This window comes from Onychostoma macrolepis, chromosome 19 (genome assembly GCF_012432095.1).
Source record: "Onychostoma macrolepis isolate SWU-2019 chromosome 19, ASM1243209v1, whole genome shotgun sequence".
NCBI classification, from domain to species: Eukaryota; Metazoa; Chordata; class Actinopteri; order Cypriniformes; family Cyprinidae; genus Onychostoma; species Onychostoma macrolepis.
In genome coordinates, this window is record NC_081173.1 from 18,199,857 (window position 1) to 18,219,373 (window position 19,517).

Genomic DNA, 19,517 nt, shown 5'->3' on the forward strand with positions numbered 1-19,517 from the left:
TGAAACATCTAAGAGAAGTTTATGAGAATGCAGAGATGTGCTTTTCAATACAATGGAAGTGAATAGTGACCATGAGCTGCTAAAGGGGTCATCGGATGCCCATTTTCCACAAGTTGATATGATTCTTTAGGGTCTTAATGAAAAGTCTATAACATACTTTGGTTCAAATTTCTCAATGGTAGTGTAAAAAACACCTTTTTACCCTGTCAAAACTAGAGCCATTCTAGTCCATGTTGCTTTAAATGCTAATGAGTTTTGCTGACCCCGCCCCTCTCTTCCACTGGGTGATGAGCAGATTTTTAAACTTCAGCCGCGAAACTGGCTAACTAGCACATTATTAGGAAAGGCGATTTGCAAAGATTCATAAAAAACCCTTATACTCACTTCTTCTGTAGGTGAGGCTGGATTACGAATGATTCGCGCGAACATAGACGCATTTAGGCAGATCGGGGATCGGCGCATTCCTTTCAAAACGAAAGTAACATTAATCCTCTGCGTCTTCAGCAGCTCAGATGTCCGGAGTAAATGACGACTGCTATATTCATTATTACATCCAACAACAAAACGCCTCAATCGCTTAATCGGAGACGTTCTTGTCTTCCCCTGCACCGGCATCGACACAATGGCAGACAGCTCTCAGCTCACTCAGGGCGGGTCTAAGGTAAGATGGCTTGTCAATCAACTATCGTGGGAGGGGCCTGTACAGAACTACATAATTCTGACAGGAACCTCAGAACAGTCTGATTTGAGAAAGGGGATTTTAAAATAGGGATTTTTGCATTATAGGATGGATGTGTACATACACTTCCAACATACATTTATGTTCAAACAACTTGTAAAGTGAATTTTGCATCCGATGACCCCTTTAAGATACGAAAGGTAAAAATAAAAAAAATAAAAAAGCACATTGAAAGTAATACACTATATTTCAAGTCTTATGCTGCCATATTATAGTTTTTTGTGAGAAACAGACATTTAAGTTACTCAAAATGTCTTGAATACATTTATTTTCTTTGTATGGAAAATAGCAGCTCTAACATTCTGCAATAATATCTCCTATTGTGCTTTGGGTTATAAAAAACAAGGATTGGTAAATAACAACATAATTTTTATTACCTTTAAGTAAGCTTAATTTCCTTTTTATACTTATTTAGACATTTATAATCAAGCCATAAGTATATATGCATATATTATGATGATGTATTCTTTTTTTTTTTAAATTTTAATAAATGAATATTCAAAGTGTTGTTTGACTGTGTGGTAAGAAAGGCAAGGCAGTTGCACAGTTTGATTATACATGTTTTAACAGACGCAGTGTACAGTAATACGGATTGTCACAGCAGGAGTTTGCTGTCTTTAATGCAAACCGCCTGCTCTCAGCAATGTCATGATCACACACTGCTGTCAGACTCGCTGCAAGGCCACACACACACACACACAGCAACACGAGAATATCACTGCCTTACTGTATGCCTTCCTTCCCTGCCACCACACCACTGTGCTCCATGTCAATGAGGAACTGGATGTGCTAAATGTTCCCATTTGGCTAATTGGTGGAGAATATTGTTGACATTCGCAGTTTTTTAACTTGGTTCTTTTGAATTTCACTCTGATGTGTTGATCAGGGAGATTCAAACTGAACATGGTGTTCATGATTTTGAATTTTCAGCTTTTGCTCAGTCTATAAAGACAAGCTCAATGGATAATGAGCCCTTCAAAAACATTCACACAGGCTTCCGATTCATTTTATTCAGGTAATGACGGTTAATGAAAGTAGCTGGGAACAAATGCAACCCGCTTTTAATTACCTAGAGATAAACAGGAATTAGTTTGCTAACAGCTTAATTGGGGTGGCAAATGCTTCCTAAAGGAGTTATCAGTCATTTCATCAGGGGGCTTTGTTGTGATTTATGACACAGCCGTTGAGTTTGTCCTCGATAAGACTAGCAGTGGTATTTCAATTATGTATTCTGCACAAAGGCATGTTATCATCTTTCCTTCGGCCAGTTAAGTTTTTATCAATAAAAGAATAAGTGTTTTGTACACTTTTGGGAACCTCTATAATAACCATACCACATAGCATATACTGTATATCAACTAGAAAATTATATGTAGATTCGAATTTGAAAAAGAAATGAAAGCATTAATGATTTTATATTTATCATTCAAAGTCATGGCAACAGAAATGGACTGAAATGCATAAAAAAAAAAAAAAAAGAAAAGAAAAAAATTACAATCACAGAGCACCGTATTATGCACTTTGGCATTGATTCCTCTAGGTCTAATGTATCAAACCATTAAGCACCAAGCGCAGTGACAATGAGCACAAAAGCAGAATGTCAAATCATGTTACATTTGTAAAGGAAGCTCTACAGAACAAATAATTGCCAGAGAGGAAAAATGATGACCATGAATTTGTGGATTTTGCCTTATAAAGCTGAAAAGGCTAAAATATGACAGATGCTCAAACCACCAAGGTTTGAGTGAAATAATGAAATACATAATAGAACAAACTAATTAAAATGCTGCAACTGATTTCTGAGGACAAGGTGTAATATTTAAACAAGTAATGCATCCTTGAAAATTCCAGTGCATTCAAAAAAAAAAAAAGGCAATAACACTGTGCTGAAAGTCACACATAAATTGGGTAATTCTGTATGTGAAAAATACCCAGCATGCATTGTTTCAAGAAATGCTCGATTTTAAACTTTCACTTTTTTTCCTCATTATCAGAGACACCAGAACGTGTCTTAGTTGACAACATAGAGACCTTTGAGGCACCTTTAATGAAGTGCATCTCAGCCAACCTCCGCAATTAAATAAATGTTAATTCAAGGGTGAATCTCTATGAATGTGACTTCAAAGCTTCATCAAATTTAGCTTTTATGAAATCATGAATAATATTCAAACTCCAGATGTCACATTCCATGCGTGGGGAAAAAAAAAGATGTCATTTTTTACTCCGATTCAAAGTGAAAGATTAGCAGGTTAGGAATTATATCTCACTCACTCCCAGCTCACAGAATCAACAAATTCTCTGAGTAGATGTTTGTCAGTAAACTCATGCCTCTGATTCTGCTAGACACTTTTGCCTTTAGTTATTAAGCCATTCATTTGACTAATTTATGTGATGCTGCCATCTGGCCTTGCCTCTACAGAGACAGTCAGTCAGTCATACTGACTTCATCTAGAACACCCAAGAACACACCAAATATTAGTGGAAATTTAGAAGTGAAACAGTGTATATCCAATAAAACAAAGTTAAATGAGCTGGTTGTACAAAGATTCAATATGTAATGCCTGTTTTGGCTTCATTCAGCAGTATCTTCATTACAAATCTGTCTCGTTAAGCTACAATAATTCAATTAAATGATTATATAAAATAACAGTGCATTACAAAACATTAATCTAGCCTGCAATCTGGACTAAAATCACTCAAGTTTAACAGTGTGCACTAAAGTTGTGCTCACATCAGCGAAATTTTGTAATTGTAACAGTAATTGTGACCAGACTTTATGCTTTCAGTTGTTTCAAAGGGTACATTAATATAGCAACTGCTTCTGATTCTGTCACACGTAGTGAAAGGGGAATAAAACAAACTATCTGAGATGCATTTATCTCAAATCTTACTTTAATTGTTATGACGCTAATATAATTTGAGTTTACTAATATTTTAGAATTAATACTTTGCTAATTTGTTTTCTAACAGTTTACTTTTGACTTGCATAACTAGCATGATTGACCAGCATGATTGCAAGTGATATTTATACAACCATTCAATAAACAAGTGCAAATTAAGTAACTTACATTTTAGTTTTGACAGATACCTTGTCTGTTTTGTGTGTGTGTGTGTGTGTGCAATTGCCTGTAATCGATCGAGTAAATGATTCAATGACTGGCTGCATCTGAAATCACATACTCTCACGTGCCCCCTCACTTTGAATGGGCATGACGCCTCTGTCTCTGAGTTGGCACTTCTTTTGAATAAGTAAATTCTAAGAGACTGTTAAAAATGGTATGTACATATAAATGAATAAATGATACATATGAATTAGATATGATATGTGAGAGAGAAGGCATACATGCCAATGAAAGTGAATCAGAAAGCAGTTAATAATGGCGTCAGTGTGGATTCTGGGGTCTAGTGCAATTGTTCTGCTATTCCATGGTATTATAATTGCTGAATTATCAAAATTGTAAGAATAAAATGGTTTGTCACCCATTTGCTGCACTATTCATATTCAGGGCACTTGCATTGACAAAACCGGCACTCCTTACCCTTCTTCTTAATTGAAAAGGTCACCTAAACGCCAACACAACTCCATTTTCTGTGTTTACAGTGGATTTTAAGGAACAGTGAGGTTCAATTTAATCACTCCACCTTTCAGTGCTTCATATCGATAAGACACAGCATTTACAACCACAAGGGAAAAATGTTACTGCTTGGCTGTGCAGGTTAAGACACAGACTAAACACTAAATCTCAAACGCTATCACTCTGAGCTACGATCATACATGTTCTCCACACATGAGCCTGTATCCTATTTAGCCATCTAATATATAAAAATGGGTTGGCCTATGTGAGAAAAAAAAAAGGTGTTAAGTGAAAAATGGGACCCCTGGGGTCAAACCCCTCTCCCTGTCTTTCTCTTTATCATCACGCCACACTGGACAACAGTGACAATGATTCACACCAGCTATCTCACCCTCTCTACCAACTTCTGTAATGTCTACTCTTCTCTTATCAAACCCAGTTTTCTTTGAATTGTGACTCATTCATCACAATTAAACATCCTTTGCTTGTGGACACAATTAAACACACAGAGATACAGCCTTCATGAAGCTATATTGTGTTATTGCTATTGCAAAACGCCTACAAAAAGAAAGAAAAGTCTTTTACAAAGCCTAATCAAACCAGCTGCAAAAGAAAACTAGAAGTTTTCAGAGCATTTAATTTCCATGTATATACATATAATGTGCAATCCTAATAATTATTTGACAAAATTAAGCTATTATTCTTAAAATTTGTTATATAAATTTGACCGACTAGATCAAGCAAGAATCAGGTTAAGAATGAGTAATAGTTTTTAGATATTAACTATTCTCTTCCTCAAAGGTTTGGCCCCTTTCAATACATCAAGAAGACAAAGTTGATCAGGGATGATCAGCGATTGATCATTTGGATTGTTTGTGATGGTCAGAGAAACAGATGGTCCATTGAGATGGTCTTTTTTTGGTCAGTTTTGGTCTCTGAGGATCAGAAGGTTCAATACAGCACCTTAGTCTAACCCCTTAAAAGCATGCATCAACAAGATGGTAGGAACATGAGCATTACAGTCCAAATACTCTTCTGAATAGTAAACTAAAAATATCATCCAAGTATTTGGAATCTATCCAAAACCATACATAAGAAACATCACGTGAAATAATTACCATTAGAAGTTTGTTATAGAGTTCTAGAGCTGATGCCAGTCAACAGAAAACAAATTAGGACAAGCTGAAAGTGACAAGGAACATTATTTAACTGTTTTATGGATTCATTTGGCAGCTCTGCTTTGTAATATGGGGCTGTAATTAGATCATTGACATCTTAATCACTTCCATTTGTTCCTCCTGCTTTGCCCAGAACCATTAGCCTAGGTCTTCATTTAGAACAAACTGGGCTCGCACACAGTTTAAAGGTCATAAATTTTATTGTAACACTTGTTTAATTTCATAAACCCCATTTTATTTGAGGTGCCTGATAAAAATTCTCACTTACAGAAATGCAGATGAAGTCTGTTCTGAATTAAGGCAAACCGTTAATTTAGTGTAATAGCGTGTTGACAGTTGAAGTCATAGGTGCAATTATATTGAAATAAAATAATATTTTTCCTTTTTATATTCACAATGATTTTATCTGAAATCATGTAAAGTAATATAAGGTTCCGATTCATTCTGTACTTAAACTTTAAAAAGCATGACATGATAGGATTCATATAATATTCATAACTGAGAAGTTGTTATACTTCCTTACTATGAAATGTTAACAACGATCATACTGTGAGTGGCAAACATTTACAAAATGTTTTGTTTTTCATTTAGCAAATAAAATAAAATAAAACACAGATGGATTAGATCACTACAGCTAGATAAAAGGTTAATTTAAATAAAAGTTTAATTTAAAAGGGCAGATTAAAGGTTGCAAAAATGAAATTAATTTTCCCAATATTCTGATAATGTAGCACATCAGTTAAAAAAATTGCTCAGTTTATTCTCATTTCTCATACTCATAAGTAAAAAAAAAAATTAATGCACATAAAAGGACTGATATAAAAAGATAACATTCAAAATGTTTGCTAGACAAAGCAAAGAGGAAAAAATGATGAGGAACTGCTCACTGACGTACAGTAGCACAACCCTAAAGCAACTTCAGTCACGAAGAATGCTTAGAAGTTCAGCAACGTGACATTAATTATGAATGTAGCTAGTCAGATTTCCCTTTTGTTCATTTTTTTTATTTTTTAAATCTTCTAAAATCAATGTAGCCTCACATAATTGGAAAATGTTTACAGCAAAGATCTACATGAATGAAATGGGTGTACTGCAACCTGATCAATCTTACTGAGGAACAAGGGCTTGGTACTCTATTCCTGTGATTTTTTTTATGTGATCCATTCAAGTGGTCACATAAAAGTTCTCATTTCCTGACAAGGTGAGCAAGGTATAGAGCTGCTTTATCTAACGCTGTCGCTGGCACTTCAATATATTCCTGCTTGATTTTAATGAAAAGACCCTTTGTTCGATGCATTGCTTGCATTTTCTCATTCATAGCATTTGTCACAGTATATCAGGTCACCTTTCCACCCTTGCAGGGTGCACTTGACCTTTCCAGTCAGTAATTACTATCTTCCTCTTCACTGCACTCAGCGAACTTTGTATTGACCGGTGCTGACAAGGTGAAGTTCAAATGTGAAGGGTTTTGAGCTCTGCAATTGCAAGAATTAGGTTTTACACAGTGTCTCCTGCCCGAAAGATTGACATTAAGGCAATCATTTGGTTGCTTTACTCATGTCAGTCACGAAGGACGTTCTGTTTAATGCTTTCAACACTTTGTGACCCTTTAAAAGCAAGGATAAAAATCTCAGATTGAACCAGAGTGTATTTTTTTAATCTGGTTATTTCAAGATAAACAGTCTGTTGAGTTTTTGTTACTTCAGAAATATAATACCTACTTTTTGATGGGATAAGCCCCTATGCACTGCAATATCCTACTGTTGACAAAAAGGATTGGGATGTCTGCCAAAAATGGGGAGATATATAAATATATAGCAAATCCAGCTGCAATAAAACCGTTTTCTTGTCGGACAGCTCATGGACAATGATGCCCTGGGATTCGTCTCACAATGGAGGGAGTCAGGGGACTAAACAAGATCACACACATTAAACCAAGCGAATCTGTGACAGGTCAATCCCCACGGTCCACACTTTCCCAGCGCTACATAACCTCTCATGGATGTCACAGCAACAGAATGAGAGGCACTCTGTGAGAGAAACAAATTGGTTCAATGAATCAGAGCAAAATAGAACATTAGGAGATGAGTTTCAGGAATGAAACACAAACAGTATTCAAAACCTTTTTTTTTTTTTTTAACTAAAAGGTATTTTTTTCTGTACTTCTTTAATCAGTTAGATTTTTTTATTTTTTTCCCTCTAAAGTCATAAAGAAAAGTTCAAGGTGTGGAATAGTTTACTTACGTGTTTCTTTCATTTCTCTGGTCTGACACAGAAGTAAATTCATTCAAAAGCATTTCCTTCCAAGAAATCCACTTGTTTGCTATTCTATTGAACATTCAGAACTTTTTACTTTGTACCTGAAAAATATTGGTGAGAACAATTCAAACTGTTTAGCAAGAAATAGGCAAAAGTTACCATGATGAAGCATTACAATTTTAAATAAGCTATTCATTTTAAAATATAGTAAGTAAATCCAAACAAACTATCCATTGCTCATCATCTTATTGTCTCGGGCCTTACATATGCCTCCTACTCCACTTCATTGCTCATGGGCTCCTACATTGAGCATCTCACACATCCAGTAGGTATTAAATAATTCTGTGCTTAAATAACTGATGAGGCCGCTGTCTAAGGGAGTTCAGTGGTATTTCATTTTCACAAGACATTTATTCTACATAACTTGCTGGTCACACATTCTATGGAGCATTTTTACTCTACCTTTCACCACAATGTGAGATCATTTTTACATGAAAACACATCACAGCCAGTTAGCAAACAAGCCTGGTCTACATTATGCACGACTGTAAATGAATCCAGTTGTCCAAATATAGCTTTAAATGTGGAGAGAAAAGTTTGACTATTGGTTAAAATGCAGAGTTGCTACTAGTAATAGGGTCTCTTCGGCCTTATAAATATACAAAACTAGCAGCCTACAAAAGTACTTCTGCAAACCACAGGAATGTACTAACTTGTTATTTTTACTTTATCATGTTTAGGGATTTCAAACCATCAATAAGTCTGCATGTTTCCACTGGACTGTAAGGCATGAGAGCTTTGCAGGAAAATTTGTTTTAAAATAATGACATACTGACTCATTTCAGACCCACAGGAGGTTGAAAAACACATTTCTGTCCAAATGTCTGGCAATCAGATTTCACATTGTTGAAAAGTATTGCAACATCTGAGCATTAATGCTGTCCAATATGCTCATTCTAAAACATTTGAATCACATTGTGTGGAATCAAATTTCCCTTGTTCTTTTAAGATAAAAGAGTTCATTGTACTATGAAAACAATTTCAAAACTCAAAGCTTGACTTGATGACACATGACCAACTACAATTATACAATCAATGAGTGTACATGCACAACAATATGCTGATAACAATCGCCAAACAACTAATTAAAAAACCCACCAATGTAAGAAAACAAAACAAAAAAAAACAATCACATTATAAAATTTGCAGCCTAGTCTCATAAAAATTCGTACCTCTGTGCACTTTGACGTTACGCCGCAGTTTCAAATAGAAATGTCCACTGAGTGGCGCTAAAACACAGGTTCAATATGTGAACCCTGGCACGTTTTTATTACGTAGATATTGGTACGTATTGCTGTTTTTTCATTACGTTGCTTCAGATACGTATTGCGGCGGTTCAGAATTCAAATATCCGGGGACTGTCGCTAAAAGTTAATGCTCTATCGTGTTGGAAATATGCCCTACACCAAATCCAGCCCTAAACCTACCCGATAGTGTTAACAAATGCAAAACAGATATAAAAACATATTAGCTTATGCAGCTGTGCCATTTGAACTTCCTTTTACGCAGATTTTAACTGCTTTGTCGAACCGTAGTTACACGGGATTCGAACTGGAGCTTCTCGTCTCCTAAGTCCGCCTCCGTACTCCGTGAGCTACCAAACAAACTTGTTATCTCTGAAAACCCATAGATATGAAGCTGGATGTGTGCGATGCTAACGTTCAAAATCATCAGTTTTCAAATCTCCCAGCATATTAATATTGTTTTGAAGTCATAGCATGATATTCTTCAAGTAATTGTGCGAAAATTACGCTTTATCAATCGCAACTCTGTAAATTTGTGTGAAAGTGTTCATTTATTTTGGAAACTGCAGTGATATGTACTTATTGGTACGTATTTCATGTCACGCTAAAAAGTGCGCCCGGGTACGTAAATGCCATGAACCAGGTAGGAAATTTGAAATCATTTTTTTTTTTTCTTGTTTTTATATGCAGCCTGAAAACGGTGCGAGAACACTGCTTAATGTGTTCAAACACAGAGCAAAAATTGGGTGAAATTGAAGGCAAAATTGAGGGCATTTATGACTTTTAACCGATAAAAAACAATAATTTAAGGCAGTGGGTCTCAATCTAGGAACAGGTTTAATAGTTTAAAGCATTTACATGACCTCTACATATTGTCAGGATATTAAGCATAATAAGCTGGCTGTAAATTCTGTAAAGGTTCCCCAAAGAACCTTAATTTACTTATTTTTTTCCCTATGAGAACTATGAGATTATTCACTTTGAACATTTATATATACTGTATATATATATATACTGTATATATATATATATATATATAGAGAGAGAGAGAGAGAGAGAGCACTAAACCACTGGATGGTTTTATGGATGCTAAAGGTTCTTTATGGAACCAAATACTGTACCTGGACAAATAAACTTTTATTAGTGTGAACAGTATTCACTGATCTTTAAGCAGAATAGTCAAATTTAAATAGTATGTACAACACGTTTAAGTGTAGACTGTGGGAAGTTTTTGTGTGTGTGTGTGTGTGTGTGTGTGTGTGTGAAATGCACATGTGCAAATAATAATTACTAAGTGCAATTTTTTTTTTAATAAATAGTAAAAATAGCAATGAATGAATGAATGAAATGTACGTATGATACAACCCCTTTAGGAGTCCTCAAAAGCATTTGGATTTTTGCCAACATCAACTAATGCAAATGTTCATGAAATGCAGATTACCTCCATTATTTGTACAAAGATGAGTGTGTTTTCATACAGATTAATAACACCATTTCTACAGTTAAAAGCCTGTCAATGCATCTGCTTATTTGAGGTCAAATGGCACTTGGAGCGTCTTGATTTTTATTACATCACAGCAGCTGTAAATCCCTTCTATTCCTCTTTAATCAAAAACCTGTGAGGACTGAATTGCAAACTCATGTGAAAAAGGCTGAAACCTTTGGCTTGGAGTAACATCTGCGCTATCACATTGCAGCCTTGAGAACTGCTGGGATGTTGATGTGAAAGGACTATTCCCCTGCCTACATCCGAAGTGGGCTGTGTTGACTTCTCTTTTTGCTTACACAAATGGTCTCATCTGTAGTGAGCCAAATGTTCTACAGAGCAAGGCCACAGAGGGAAAAACGCCTCTCCTTTCCTTCCCAGCGAGAGCGGATGGAGCAGCGAGTGCCGGGAGGCGATCTTCTGTTACCTGTTCATCTGCCAGCGCGGGCTGAATCACTCGGCCCAGACAGCTGGCCTTCTATCGCTCTCTGATGCCATTTCCCATCCACTCCATATTCAATGGCAGTCCACAAAATGAGAAGCCACATTCCCTTTGTCTGTTCGCTTCAGGATTTACTAAACCCTGAGCAGTTGAGATTCGAAGTATCCGGTTCAGATCAGGTCCAAACCAGTCCGCTCCACACTGTGCAAAATCCTCATCCCCATTCAAACAGTCATTTGTATCAAAAATACCCATTTCTACTGTTTGATAACTTCACTTCCCTGACAAGGTACATGAGCAAATCAATGCTTATTACAAGAGCTGCCAGAGGAGGGATAAAATGAGCTTAAATGTGTGATTGCTGGGTCTTTGCTGATTGTTTCCTCTCATCATTGTGGCCATCCTCACCATATTACACCATGCTTACATTTTTCTCCTCTGGGAGGAGGCTATTTGTTTTGACTTTCTGCTCAAATGAGAATGCAAATTGGACTAAATGATATTTCAATAAAAGAAATATGCAGTTCATACCGTGTAAATTAGAGTACAGGCTTTGGCATCAGAGTGAAATAATGAAATGAGATCATGTCATTACTGTTTCAGTCATTTTTTCATTCACTATGGAATTTCTATCATCCCATAGGTTCTATTTAAATGAGTTTTATTTCCTTTGTCACTATGAAAGGTTGTAACAGACGCACTCATTTTATTATATAATTATACACATACAGTTCAAAAGTTTGAGATCAGTAGGAGTTTTTCAAGTCTCCCATGTTAAAAACCATGTAATTGTGAAATATTATTACAATTTAAAGTAATGTTTTATTTTTAATATATTTTAAAATGTAATTTATTCCTGTGATGGCAAAGCTGAATTTTTTTTACCAGCCATTACTCTAGTCTTCAGTGTCACATGATCCTTCAGATATCATATAGCAATATGTTAATTTAGTTCTCAAGAAACATCTCTTATTATTATTATTATTATTTATTTATTTATATTAATGTTCTTTGGATTCTTTGATGAATAGAAAGTTCAAAGAAGGGCATTTATTTGAAATAGAAGATTTTTGTACACTGCAAAAAGACTTATCTTACTTAATAGTTTTGTCTTGTTTCTAGTCGAAATCTAGTCACAAAAAAAAAAACACAGTACAAATACTGTTACAGTACTATTTTCACAAGTAAGGTGTACATTTTCAAAATTCTTAGAACTTTAAACTGATCACACTTGTAACACCACTAGTCATTTATTTCAAAACCTGATCTCATGATTTCATTGTAGAATATGTTCATTCCGCATAATCATTGTTTTAAAACACAAGATCATTGTGATTGAGAACATTTGAATTAATCACCAAAGCACAACAGTATGATCTTCTTTCAATTTAGTACTTTTAACAATCAGTTCATTCAAAAGAAAACATTCATGTTTCAAATCACCTTTGTTGCTGAAATAATTACAGCAATAAAGGCAATAACTGTCATGTTAGAAAATACACTTAAATTACCTAACTTGCATATCTCACATAAAATCAATAATATTTTGTAAAAGTATCCAGTGTGTTTTCAAAAGGTTTGTGCTAGAACAGAGTTTACTGTCAATACAGTAAATGTCCTCACTGTGTCATATGACTGAATCTATATTCTAGCTGAATTTTTCAGATGAAGGGTGAGTTATAGTAATGTGCAGTCTTTACCATGGTAATGCTTCAATATACAGTATCACATGGCACGATGTAATGTAAAATGCTGTATTTGATGCCATCTGTCTCCGTTCTTCTGATACATCTCCAATCAGTTCCTCTCCCTTGTGTCCTGCTGTATGTTCACAAATAGCAAAACACACGGTTTTACAAATGAGGACATCCTCAAAGGGAGGTTTTAGGTGATTTTGTCAAGTTTTGCTTACTTCTGGGTACCAATTTGTCCCCAAAAATTGTTTACTGTAACGTAAGTAGGTACACACACACACACATGTTTGTTTTTGTGAAAAGTGGGGACATCCCATAGGCGTAATGATTTTTATACTGTACAAACTGTATGTGCTATTGCCCTACACCAACCCTACACCTAAACCTACCCCTTACAGGAGACTTTGGGCTATTTCAGATTTTCAATACACTCCATTCTGTGTGATTTATAAGCGTTTTGAAAAGTGGGGACGTGGGGTAATGTCCTTCTCCTTGTAATACCTATGTCATACCCTTGTCATTGTCCTCATTTGTCACAAAAACATGCACACACACACACACACACACACACAGGTTTTCCTATCGTTATGGTGACATTCCACAGGAGTAATGGGTTTTATACTACACTAATCCTACTCCTAAACCTACCCTTATGAAACATTTTTTTTTTCTCATTGGACCCAAAAAAGGACAATGATTACAGATATTGCCATCTTTGTGGGGACATTTTGTCCCCATAAAATAGGGTTTACCTGAACCACACACACACACACACCCTTACAAAATAGTGGTTATCATCTTAGATAAATCACTTTTAGTGTAAAAATAATTCAGTGCATTTGGTTATCCCTAATTTGAAATCACGTTCTATAGAAACTAAATATCTATATCTATAGATGCACCAAATGATTCACCAATTAACCATTAAGATGAGTTAGATTAAATAATAGACAAATGTATTAAACTGAATGAGAAGTCATGCTAATGAAAAGTTTGATAGTAATATCTTTATGAAAGGCAGTTACTGTGAATGAAACATTTATATAGATGAAACACTTGTGTAGTGAAAAGGATATTTTGTGATTGTGTGTATTTTACTAACACAATTGAAAATATGCTGAAATGTTTGAAAAAAGTTCACTTTTGATGATCTGTTGTGATATTAGTACTAAGAGTTTTGAAAATTTACCAATTTAAAATTTAAAATTGTGGCAAAGCAATTTAAAAAAAAAAAAACTGTAAACACGTGAATAACCCAGGAAATCTGCAGTTTTGTTCTGACACTTGACATCTCTGTTATGACTCTGGCACCTACTGTGCCATGTTCTGCCAACAACCTGGGCAAAGAATCAAACCTAGAGGCCCATTTGCTGGACCCAGTGTCACAATGCCTGACCTATGGAGCTTCAGCAGAGATTGACAGACCTGTGATTGACTTGAAGGTTTGTCACATTTCATGAGCTAAAGATGGACCGTATGAGGGCATGTCATATACCAGTCAATCTACATAATCTTTATTTTTTATCTTCTTTCCCGTTTACATTGGCATGCAAGAGCTTGTAATGCAACATGTCATATCTCAGATGTCACAAGCTAAATGGGTTCTGGAACAAATCGTCACATTGGATGTTTATGAATCAATTAAAAACTATATTGTGTGATTTTCTACATTTTATGCTAAAGATTGTGGATTGACAATGCTCAGTAAGTAGCACTCCGTCAAGCCGCAATTTGTTTGACATACTTACATGTAACATTTAAAGGTATTTTTGAGCCGTGCAAGAGTTAGCCAACCTTTGAAAATGTCAACCTATTTAAACATGGACTAAACACAGTCTATGGTGGCAAGGTATTTCCTGTCATTTATTCTTTTATCAGTTTTATGGTAAAGGCTCAGTGCAATTTTGCCGATTAGCAGTTGAAAGACGGAGGTATGTGTGTCCTTCGAAGGGCCATCAAATGTGGCCTCAAAAACATGGGCAATGCAACACAGTAGAATATGATGGGCATACCAGAAGAGGTGATGCCAATCAAATGAGACATGAATATAAATAGGGCAGAGCACTAGCTCTAGCAGTGACAGCTTATGCTGATTAGATTTTTTTCCCTGCACTGACAGGCCATTACAAATTCATCTTCTTTTTTCATTCTAGACGCGCCACATGACCTATGAATGCCAGACTGCTAATGTAAGGAATACTGTCTCCACAACACAGACATAATTGAATATCTTAGCATGACATATTGGTTTTGGACACATCTGGGCCTGTTCATATGCATTAGCTTCTTGCAAGATCTGTGAGGGACGATACAAATTAATTACACCAATCGGATGAAAGTGAGTGTGTGGTAAAATACAAAGTGACTCTTTTACTAATAGTCACGTATATAGTCTGGACAGCAATTTTATTTATCTGTGGCAGTATGATCTATACTTGATTTAGGATAAAGCCACAGAAATCCATATAAACTAGACTCAAATTCATGTAAAGCTTTTGCAGCTTTGACATTAAAGTTCACGCAAAATGAAGATTATGGCCTCAATTGCTCACCCTCATGACATTCCAAAGTCACAAAACTTTGGTTAATGTTCTAAACACAAATTAAGACTTTTTTTTTTTTTTTTCAGTAAAAATTTTAGAAAATCCCAAAATGTAAAGGCATCATTTAAGAAAATAAAAATAAATAAAATTATGAACATTATGAATCTTAATAATTTATTCATTCTTCTCTATTTTATTTTAATTTAATTAATTAATTTATTTTTGGGGTGAGCTATCCAACTAAAATGGAAGATATATCAGTACATTATCGTTTTTTTTTTTTTTTTTTTTGGCTTCTCGGTACAGATGATGCTCATGTCAACCTAGTTTAACATGCACATTACATTTATTGTCAACCAATGTTCACTTAAAGTTCATCTTTAACAAAAACAAATAACTTTTTTTTTTTTTTTTTAACTCTGTTAAATGTAACCTTTACCCAATCTCAAAATGAATATCCATTTTCATTGAAAATACAAACTAAAAATGCAATATAAATAAACCTGTGAATGATTCATTTCTGTTCACTTAAGTAGTTATCATGCACACAAGTGTGCATCAATACACTCTGACTTCTTAATTAGTGAAAAGGGAACTTAATGAGAGAGATTTAGAGAAAGGCAAAGAGAGACAGATAAAAAGAGCAAGAAGGAAAGAGACCGAAATCCCATCCCCAGCCTTCCAAATTCAATCACTGTGGGTAGAGAGTTCATTAATGGAGTTAACCGGCTAATTACCAAATGATGAATAGAGTCAGCACTCCCCTGAGACGCCCAGCTGGTGAGGCTCCGAGGGGCCCGCCAAGTCAGGGGAAAAAGAGTGTTTAGCGTAGAAATAAATTCTTAGTGACAGCTCAGTCAGTGAGAGCATGGGGCTCTGCTGCCACCTGTTAGAGAATCAGTATGATATATGGGTTCAAATCAAGATTTAGAACACTAGTGTCACATTAATGTGCTTATTAATGGCATTATGCAATAACTTTTGGATTGCAGGGGCGTCATGCGTCTATTTTTGGCACCATTGACAGTCACTTATCACTGTTAAGACACGATTAAAAAGAAAAGACAAACAGATGTAAAAAACAAGAATTGAAGTAAGATGTGATACAGGGTTATATATATGTACACTGTAAAATTTACGGTACAAAACCGGCAGGTTTGGTTGCCGGAATTCTACCATAAAAAATACGGTAACAACATTTTAGGATTTAACTTAAATTTACAGTTAAATACCGTAATTTCATTAACTGATATAATGTTAATATACCAACCTATTGAAGTACTGAAATCTGTTTTGTACCTTTGAAATACACTGATAACCACCAAATGCAGGTGGTGATGAGAAAGTCACGATGAACCAAAGCCCATCACAAGTAGCTTTTAAATAGTAACATATATAGAAGGTGTACAGTGTCATTCACACAAACACTAAACCCCATCATGGTGAGACTCATTAAACTGAAATATGCAGTAAACATTAATTTAACATCATTAGATATAACATACAACCCTAATGACTCTATAAGCGCTTTGAGTACCCAGAAAAGCGCTATATAAATGTAACGAATGATTATTAATTATTATTATCATTAATAAACATAACTTATAAGAAAAAAAAAACTAAGTAGAAACATAGTTATTTCAAAGAAAAAAACATCCAATTCAAACAAAATTTGAAATGCAATGCAGGGAATTCTGGGAAGGTCAGTTTACGTTTTTCCCTGTAAATTTTACAGGAACTTACCGTTAACCATTTAACAGGTTTTTACTGTAGCATTTTCACAGTTTTTTACCGTTAAAATCACGGTCAATTTTTTTTCAGTGTAGAATCAAAATTATTAAAGTAAATGAATTTAATTTAAATTAATTACAGTATATTAATTTTATTGATATTTTTGTAAAGTTCAGTTATAAACCCCAGTAACTGAACTTTAAAAAAAGTCTGAGGCTGAGGGAGACATGTGAATGGTGATAGACATAAACATAAACATAGCAAGATTCAGGTTTCTTAATGGCACCTCTTTGCCCAAAAAAATCTATTTTACAAATTCTTCTTCAGTGATACTGATGTAATGTGTTTATACACCTAGTAAATAAGTCATTGTTTTAAGTTGCTCCATGTCAGTATATATCAGGCTACGCATGTGGCTGAAGAGAGGACAGCAGCACAGAAACTCAAGGTTGCATCTTGTAAAAAAAAAGAGAGATTCATGTTTTTTTTTTCTTTCATTCACTCCTGTTTAACTTTCTAACAAACTGTTTTCCCCTTTCCCTCGCCTTCCATGCCAAAGGAACATTTTTCAATGCGATGTGCAAAGTCAGACAGAATCAAGGAGCATTGCTTATTGGAAGACGTTAAATAAATAAATTTCACTAAATAAATAAAAGCTCACATCAATCAGAATAACACAATTTTTTTTTAGCAACATGGAGGTTAATGTAAATTTGATCTCACAGTGCTTCACTACTGTAGATTAGTGCTGAGAAAAACAAACAAAACAAGATTCATAAAAATGTGTGATTCCAAAAAAAACCTCAAATTTATTTATATCCTTATTTAGAGCTCTGAACTCAGCAAAAAGTACACTGCTCAATGTCACTTGCCAGATTTTTGAGAAGTCACAGACTTGAAATCCTGAACTCCTCAAGGGGAATGCTTTTATATTCAAGCTGCCTCACAGATCAAGAGATTCGTGGTACATCTACACTCCAACAGCAGCTCAAAAACATTTCATTAAGCGTAGATTCCCGTTTTCTCTGGTGAATGGTATTATGCTCCTGTGCACTGCCTCCTTTACAGAACAACTTACAATTACAGTCATTTAATAATGTTAAACTGCAGCAGGAATTTCTAGGAAATGTCATACTTGATGTCTTATGAACACTTCACTTGTGTTTCTTTCTAACCAACGAAATAAGTCGTAACATTTTAGGGCTGCAAACCTCTAAAAATGAGAGTGTGGGCCAAAGACTGAAGTAAGCTGGGTGAAATATAATTAAACATGCAAGGCTGCATACATTACGGAGCATGAAATAAAAGATGCACAAAGCAGTTAATAATAAATGAGCTTCATGGTGGAGAGAATGACGTGCCCTTCCAGGGTCTCGCCTCAGACATGTGTAATTCTCTCAAACGCAGTGGTGGTTTAAGTGGCACCACTCAAAATGCTCCTTGGGGGCTCAATTGTTTGCACAACCTGAGGCTGACCTGGACAACCAGCACTATTTATTAGAAGCCCTCCGAACAGCGCTGGTTGTTTGGAATCAGGTGGTTCTGTGAGATAAGTTTCTGCCGTGCAATTAATGTCTCTACAGGTGGAGCGCAACATGACAAGTGAACCCGGAGCTTTTAACAGCGTGATGCCGATAGACAACGTCTTGGCCAGCGTGCTACCATGTAATCATCACATATGATACTGCTGCTGACCTTTCTCAGCCTCTAAAGCTCTTACAACAAGTAGCCAATTACATTATATGTGGTGTGTGACATTCAAAAGGTCAATATAAAGAATGTGAACCTGGAAGCGGCATTGGAGGGTTACACAATTCAAAACAACTGACAAAACAACTTGGTACAGTGTACTGATGTGGATCCATTTGTCATGGTTATTACACTTTTTCTACTGCAACCTGTGGGGAGTCATGGCAAACTGCACAGAGGTGTCGTTTAACTAGAAATATTCTGCTGGAGAAAGACACTCCAACAACAGATTTAGTTGTATGATATTGTTGGTATTGTAGGTATTCATATGTAAAGTGTTTGCAAAGATACTGGAATGTACAAGAACAGATAGCATCTAAAATACAAGCACAACTTAGAAAATAGCCAAAAGTTTGAGAATCCTTTTAGGTTCATATAATATTTAATTCATGGATTTAATAGATTGAATTTATTGCACTTATTCAATGAAATCAATCCAATATGTTAAATAAATATACTACACTGCCGTTCAAAATTTGTAGTCAGTAATTTCTTTTTAAATAAAACATAAATAAATCCTGTACTTTTGAACTTTCTATTTATCAAAGAATCATGGGGAAAAAAAGTTACAGTTTCCACAAAAAATAAATAAATAAATAAATAAATAAGCAGCACAACTGTTTTTAACATTGATAGTAATAAGAAATGTTGAATAATTTCTGAAGGATCATGTGACACTGAAGTCTGGAGTTATGGCTGCTGAAAATTCAGCTTTGCTATCACTGGAATAAATTACATTTTATATTATAACATATTGTAATAAAATATATTGAAATAGAAACCGATATTTTTATTAGTAATATTTCACAATATTGCA

The 19,517-nt window shown here is 35.1% G+C and overlaps 1 long non-coding RNA gene across 1 annotated transcript; it reads right to left on the reverse strand.

Moving 5' to 3' along the window:
- Positions 1-7,235: 7,235 nt before the first annotated feature.
- Positions 7,236-9,353, reverse strand: LOC131525239 (uncharacterized). The gene is made up of 3 exons (XR_009267156.1): positions 8,984-9,353; positions 7,737-7,852; positions 7,236-7,522 (listed from the first exon to the last, which is right to left on the reverse strand). It is a non-coding gene; the product is annotated as an uncharacterized LOC131525239 (long non-coding RNA).
- Positions 9,354-19,517: the final 10,164 nt, after the last annotated feature.